The sequence below is a fragment of the Balaenoptera physalus genome (genome assembly GCF_965194825.1).
Source record: "Balaenoptera physalus genome assembly, chromosome: 21".
In the NCBI taxonomy this organism is placed as follows: domain Eukaryota; kingdom Metazoa; phylum Chordata; class Mammalia; order Artiodactyla; family Balaenopteridae; genus Balaenoptera; species Balaenoptera physalus.
Genome location: NC_138902.1, coordinates 277,218 through 285,112, shown reverse-complemented (window position 1 = coordinate 285,112; position 7,895 = coordinate 277,218). Strand labels below are relative to the sequence as shown.

General features: G+C 40.5%; 1 long non-coding RNA gene across 1 annotated transcript; it reads left to right on the top strand.

Annotated features, from left to right (window-relative positions):
* Positions 1–971: 971 nt before the first annotated feature.
* On the top strand, positions 972–3,265 carry LOC309651680. The gene is made up of 2 exons (XR_014258309.1): positions 972–2,242; positions 2,900–3,265. It is a non-coding gene; the product is annotated as an uncharacterized lncRNA (long non-coding RNA).
* Positions 3,266–7,895: the final 4,630 nt, after the last annotated feature.

Here is a 7,895-nt window from a genome sequence, read left to right as displayed (position 1 = left end):
TGTCACAATGTCAGTTCCTTGGCTGAGTTTTAAAATTCGGAGACTGGACTCTAGGAGGAACATCTTCTCCAGCCTTCCCAGGAGATGTGAGAGTGGTTCTGGCCCAGAGTTGAGGTGGAAAATACTGTGCTGAGTCCAGCAGGACAAGGGTGTCTTCCAGGGCTCTTGCACTGGCACCACTTTCTGGTTCCTTAAGAGGACTTAAACATTCTTCTAGAGGCTCAAGAGAGTCAAGAGTGTCCTCCCTGGGGCTCACTTACCAGTAGCAACTGTCCCTTCCTCCAGTGGTTAAGTCTGAATATCTCAGGAGGCTCTCTGACCAACAAGTACCCATAAGTACAACAGGAACCAGGAATCACCATGTTTATGTAACTCTGTTGAAAACCCTCCACAATACACTTCAGTAAATTGGATACATTCATGAGCAGAGAAACTTAATAAGAAATGCAATAACAATAATAGTGATAAATAATAATATCAATAGAGATTACAATCATAAAGGTATTAATTGTACTACTACCAATAATACTAATAAACTTAAGGGCTGAGGGATGTCAGACTTTCCTAATTGAATGCCAAGTTTCTTGGGGTATTTTGGAATCAGAGTCCTAGGTCAGCACAGGCTTTGGAGCCACAGTCGTAGGTTTGCATAGTGAAGGTATAAATAGAGCAAAAATAAACAGCAGCAGGTAAGAGAAATCCATGGGAGGGCATGGGCTGACTTAAGTCTCATATTCCAACCCCAGAGGAGAGAACTATGTAGAAGAGAAATGTGGATCCAGGGCTTTCCTGACACATGGAGCCAGCAAATCTCATGAGTTCTGACGACTGGTGTCTGCGTCTCTAACCCGGGAAAGAAGAGCAGGACTCCAGATACAACTTCAATACGTGAAAAAAACACGTAAAATGTACATGGAGCTACAGGTCTATCTCTACCCGCACGGCCTGGCAATTGACAAAGTGGAAGATCAGGGCTAATCTCCATTACCACAATCACACGTATTTCTTACTAGGCTGCCACCGACAGGCAGAATAATGCTGAACACAGATAAAGGCTATTTTATCTAACAAACAAGTGACTTTATGTTGCTAAGTAATTCTTCTGCTCGGGGGACTATTATGAGGTTTGAACACAGCAAAAATACATAACAGCTTGTATCCTTCTTTCTACATGAACTCCAGGTAATAATCTCATGGGTCTTATGTTTATTGAATTCTGTTAGAAAACAGTGTTAACCACATTATGAAAACGTTGCTTCCTTCCTGGCTGAGACGTCTAGGCAACCTGCAGTCTGTCTTTCCTCTTGGGCAAGAACAGCAGCAGCCAGAGACTTTTATTGTCTTTGAGTGAAGTGTTGGGTGACAACCTTCAGTGTTTTCCCCCTTCAGGGTGCTCGAACCTGGGCTGCCATTGATGCCCTCACAGTTGAGCTTTGGCATCTTGTCCTGCACTTGCATTGCATGCACTGTTCTCAGCACAGAACTTTAAATCCATATAGCATTTCCCACATGTATCAGGGCATCAGCTCTGCAAACCAGATGTAATTTCCCTGTTGGAGCAAGAAGAGTAAGTGTGGAGGGAAGAGGAGGGTTTCCCCAGGCTGTGATCCAAGTCAGCTCCAGACACATGTGCTCAGTGTGGGGAGGGAGCAGGACACTTGGAATCTCAACTGGAGGTTTGCTCGACTAAAGGATATTTTTAGAAATGTATGTGAAGCCACTGAGTCAGATTATCCAGATTCTGTCATTACTCATCACACATCAGTTTCTCTTCACGTTTCCCCCTGTACTTTTCACCTCAGAGAAGCAAAATTCCTGTCCTCGTGGGAGTTAAAATTTCATGTTTTTGTCTTTGCCATGGTCTCTTTAATAATTTTTCCTCTCATATTCCCTGTAGCGCCTGAATTTATTTTATTTTTCTTTTACCTAAACACTGAACATTTTATTAACATTTTTCTAAACCATGTTTCTATTCACTGGTGTATTCCTCAAATTCATGTTCTTTCCCCATGTAATGTACTTTTCAACAATTTAATGCCCCTAATGTCACGTGTCATTTCTTATTTATTTAATTTAATTATTATTTTTGTCTTATTTCAAGCAAAAACTGTGACCATTAAAAGCAAGAAATGATATCCAGGCAAGTTTTTTTTTTTCCCGGTGGACCAATGTAGCTGTAAGAAAATAGTAAATTTCTTCAGGTGTGAACCCTGGTCATCCACATGTGAAACCTAGGAATGAGGTAAGTTAGAAATTCAGCAGACTCATATAACTCAGTTACAGTGTAGTGTAAACAGTAGCCCAGCATAAAGTGTTCACTTTATGGACTAAATTAGACTGAATTTTGATGATAGCTAGTAGAAATGCTACAAAGGGGGGATGTCCATGCAAAAGATTTACATACTACATGTATGTAACTGACATGGAGATAATTTTAACTGGAGACTATCATTGAATAGACTTACATACACATGAGTTTTCACAGCATAGAAAACACTTTTACTGTAATGAATGAAGGAAAGCCCTCAGGGATTTTTAATTCCTTAGTCAACATTGAATTCTCACACTGGATCTATCAATGCTAAAATCACACTGAAAAGCTAGAGTTCATATCAAAATTCTCAGACATGGAAAAACGCTTATCAAGAATGTTTTACCATACATTTCAGCTATGAGTTCATAATTTTGGCTAATAACCTATTATTTTATAAATAAGTAGAATAAAAATATAGATTTGTTAAGTAATCTTGGAATGATAAATACAAAATTTTGTAACAATAAGTACTTTTTTAATAGGTTAGTGTTAAGAAATATATATAAACAAAGTTATATTTGACAATGATTATGATCCACTTGACTGTGATCGTCAGTAAGATTATCAGTTGCTTTTTCTCATCAGAAATTTTGCAGGCCAGAAGAGAGTGAAACGATATGTTTAAACTACTGGTGGAAACTACCTAACAACAATTCTGTATCTTACAATATTATTCTTCAAAAATGAGGAAAATGAAAGACAGTCTCAGACAAAAGCTGAAGGAGTTCAGTACCATAATACCTACCCTTCAAGAAATGCTAAAGGGAGTACTTCAAGTTCAAATGGAAGGACACCAGTAACTTGAGGTCATATGAAAGTATAAATTTATCTGATAAAGGTAAATAAATGGACAAATAGAAAAAGAAAAGCTATAATTTTGACGTGTAACTACACTTTTTATTATTCTAGGATATTTTCTAAATCCAAAATATTAAAATAATTATAAATTTATTGGTATTGTGTGATTGTTTCCCCTAAAATTCATATGTTAAAAATATAATCTCCAAATGTGGTGATATTAGGATGTAGGGCCTTTGGGGGGTGCTTAGGTTATGACAGCAGAGCCACTATGAATAGGATTTGTGTGCTTTTATTTATTTTTAAATATGTGTTTATTTACTTAGTTATTTGGCTGCATTGGCTCTTAGTTGCAGCACGTGGGATATTTGTTGTGACATACAGGCTTCCTATCTAGCTGTGGCACGGGGACTCGGTAATTGCAGCACACAGGCTCTCTAGTTGTGGCAGACAGGCTCAGTAGTTGCAGCACTTGGGCTTAGTTGGCATGTGGGATCTTAGTTCTCTGACCTGGGATTGAACCCGTGTCCCCTGCATTGGAAGGCAGATTCTTAACCACTGGCCTACTAGTGAAGTCTCTTGTGTGCTTTTAAAAGAGATCCCAGAGAGCTCACTAACCCCTTCCTCCAGGTGATGATATAATGAAAAGTCTATGACTCAGAAAAAGACCTTTACCTAACCCCCTTGATCTCACACTTCAACCTCCAGACCATGAGAAATAAACTTCTGTTTATAAGTTAACCAAGCTGTGGCATTTTGTTATAGCATCCCCAAACAAGTAATTCGTACATCTACATTAACAGAAAACAATGTATAAATATGTGATTTGTGACATTAATAACATGTAATGAATATGTAATGTAATAGGAGATGTAATAGAGATTTTGCATGTGATTAAAATTATGTTGATATCAGTTTAAGCTAGTTTGATAGGATTTTATATGTAATCTCCATAGTATCCACAAATTTAATATCTATAGAATATACACAGAAGGAAATTAAAAGTAAGTCAGTCAGGGGACTTCCCTGGTGGTCCAGTGGCGAAGACTCCATGCTCCCAATGCAGGGGGCCTGGGTTCAATTTCTGGTCAGGGAACTAGATCCCAAATGCCACAACTAAGAGTTCGCATGGCACAAAGAAGATCAAATGTCCCCCCTGCCACAACTAAGATCTGGAACAGCCAAATAAATTTTAAAAATGAGTACAAAAAATAAGCACAAAGGACATCAGTATGGGAGAAAATGTGGGACAGAAAAGCTATATGACATTACAGAGAAATTGGCAATTAAAAGTCATTCCATATCAGTAATATATATATATATAGCTTAAACTCATCAGTTAAAAAACAAATATGGACAAGCTACACATAAAAAGGGTCCAACTTATGTTGTCTACAAGAGACTCACTGAGAAGTATGCTGAAAGTGAAAATGCTGAAAGTGAAAATATGGGAAAAGATATTCCATAAGAACCGTAAGCAAAAGTGGAGAGGAGTGGCTCTGCTGCTTCTGCTGCTGAGGCTGTGGCCCCTACTTTGAAGGGAGTAACCAGGGGCGGGTGCAGGGGCTGGGGTGCCCTTCCACCCTCTGCACCATGAACCAGGGAAGTCAGAGGGACTTGGTCCCCCTCCCGAGTTCCATTCTTCCTCCAATGAGAATGGTGCTAATCAATAAAGACCAGGGTATAGCTGATTCACTTTGTTATAAAGCAGAAACTAACACACCAGTGTAAAGCAATTATACTCCAATAAAGATGTTAAAAATAAAGACCTGGGGAAAAGAGATGGCCCCGGTGGAGAATGCCTATGTCGTACGTTTATCTTCTGTCAGGTTGGCTTGAGAGAGAGCAAGAGCTACATGATGTGTTCTCTCCCTTCAAGTCGATTATTTTTTCTTTCTTGATGCACGTGCACACACCCCCACACAAAACCATTATAAAGCCCACATATATAGAATGCTAATGGGTTGGTCTATGAGCTTGAAAAGAGGGAAATAGAACACTTGAGGTCGACTGCAGCGATGTGTTTGTTTCTGTGCAGGTGCATTACTAGTTGGAGGGTCCACAGTATCCATCAGATACTTAAAGGAAAACATACCTCCCAAGTGTTCTGGATTTCGTAGATAAACTATCATAGGACAACAGTCTTCAATAAAAATCAGCTAGCTCTGTCACACACCACTCATTAAAGTAACAAATATTTATTGAGAGTTTCCAGGATTCCAGCATGTGAAATTTTCTGGAGACTAAGAGGTGAAATGTACAACATTACCAACTTCACCAAGTTTACAGCTCAGTGGAGGCAATAAAATTTTAATATCTCACATGTTTTCTATTTAACTATGACTCTGGGTTTAAGGTAACTTTTCTGCATCATGTCCACGGTGTCCCAGGACTGATGCCCTCCTCAAGCTCAGCACCTAGAAAACAGATCTGATTGAGCAAAACTGGTGATGCAGCTGCTTCTCACCGAGGCTGTGGCGTCTAATGGCTGTCTCCTGCTCCTGTGTCTGTGGCCTGCTCAGCCTATGGGAGACACAGGCTGCTTCCTTAGTGCGTTGTGTACTTTCCAAGGCCAAGAACTTGCTGAGCAAAACATCTTTACTTTTGTGAACACCTGGCCTCCAAAAGGCTGAAATATTTAGTGACAATGTACTGAGGACATAATTTCTTATTCATTCCCTGACGTACACTCTCAGTAAGAGAGACGTGGTAAAACAACAGGGAATCAGGCTTATGGTCATGACTTGGCTGCGTCAAGAAGTTCTAGGCCATGTGGGAAGACTCCTCTCTCCTCTGAGATTTCTGCTTCAACCAACGGGGAACAGCTGCCCTTAAGATCTGAACTGGAACCCTATAAATTCATATGTTGAAGTCCAGACCCTTGTACCTCATAATGTGACTGTATTTGGGAATAGGGCCTTAGGAGAGGTGATTAAGTGAAAATGCGTCATATGGGTGAGCCCTAATCCAGAGCTGTGCCCCTATAAGAAGAGAAGATTAGGACACAGCCACGCACACTCACCTCATAGAGGTAAGTCCATGTGAGGACGAAGCAAGAATGCGGCCATCTGCAAGCAAGGGAGAGAGGCCTCAGAGGAAACTGAACCTGTGGACACCTTGATCTTGGACTCAAAGCCTCCAGAGCTGTGAGAAAATTAACTAAGCCTCCCAGTCTGCAGTATCTTGTTCTGGCAACCCTAGCAAAACACTAATACAGCTTTATTTCTCCAATATTCCTCTTTCTTGCAAATAAAAATTATGAAAATAGCTCCAAAATACACACAGTCTATAAAGTATTGAAAGGACAAAAAAGCAGTGGAACCAGCAGGGGGTACTAATGAACTAACCCCACAGCAATGATTCCCCTGGTTTTCTTTGTCTCCTACCACAGTAAAGGGAAATAGTCAAAATCACCATGGAAGGCTTGAGTAGACATTTTAGAGAAGGCAAAATCTCCATGGTAAAATAAACTTGAAATGTACTCACAGTTGGGTAGAAATAGTAAATGCATTTAAATCTTCGGAGGTTTAAGAAATTCAATTTCCTGAATTTCTAGAGAGGTTATAATACACATGTACAGGGTTGAAGGTCCTGAAAATATAAAATACTTTGCATTACATTCTGCCCCCCACCGCCTCCCCGCCTCCCCGCCTCCCCGCCTCCCCGCCTCCCCGCCTCCCCGCCTCCCCGCCTCCCCGCCTCCCCGCCTCCCCGCCTCCTTGCCCAGGAGCCCCTGCCCTCCACAGGTAACCATGTATCTGGTTTCCCACGCATACTTCCAGGGTGTCTCTATGTGCATACAAGCAAATATGAATATACATTTCTCCTTGGCACCCTAATTAAAATCACAAATACTAAGCACAGTGTTTTGTTATAACTTGCTTTTATTCCTTTGACAGTATCTTGCAAAGTATCCTCTATCAATACATAGTTTCCTGCACGACAGTGCACTGAATGGATGATGTACTATAATGCACTTTGCCAATCCACGTTGGCATGAACGCTGACATTCAATAATCTATATTACAAACAATGCAGCACTTTGGCGTGCATTATTCTGCTGCTAAGCACATGTATATAGGATATGTTTCTAAAGGACTTATAACGGAGTGTTTTTAACTGAGAGAGCATTTGATGTTAAAGATACTCTGTTGCTGAATCCTTCTGCGGAGACTAGCAACGAGTCTTTCTCTTTCTTTAAACTGCAACCTATCAGATCTATCCCCCCCACATGTGTTTAAAAATGTTTTCCAACCTCTTCTACCTTCAGAAACCCTCCATAATCTTTCTTCTCAGCACTGCCCTTTATTCTCACACCCATCACAGCCTTACTTGCACATACCTCTTGTCTCCACCTTGCTCTCTGCCCATTTAGGAGGATTTAGAAATACTGAAACCCCTCTTTGATCATCTTCAATAAATCAGCTACTGTGTGAATCAACTTTACTGTTTTTTCGCTAATTACAAACAATGGTAAATAATTACAATAATGTTGAGTAACGATGACAGTATTAATTTACAATTCTGTAGGTCTCGGAACTTCTTATTTCACCAGTGTGTACACTAATGGATCTCAAAACAAATTCTCAAGTCACTGAATTTTTTTTCTTGCCATGACACCGCTGTATGGCCATCTAGTCGGCCTTACAGCAGTGGACGTCAGGTAACAACCAAATGGAGGGAAAACCACCGGGATAGATCTGGAAGGCACGCCAGACAAGGTGCGCCTCCATCCCTCTGCACTCGTCCCCTCTGGGTCCACCACAGGTCCCATTTCTCTCTC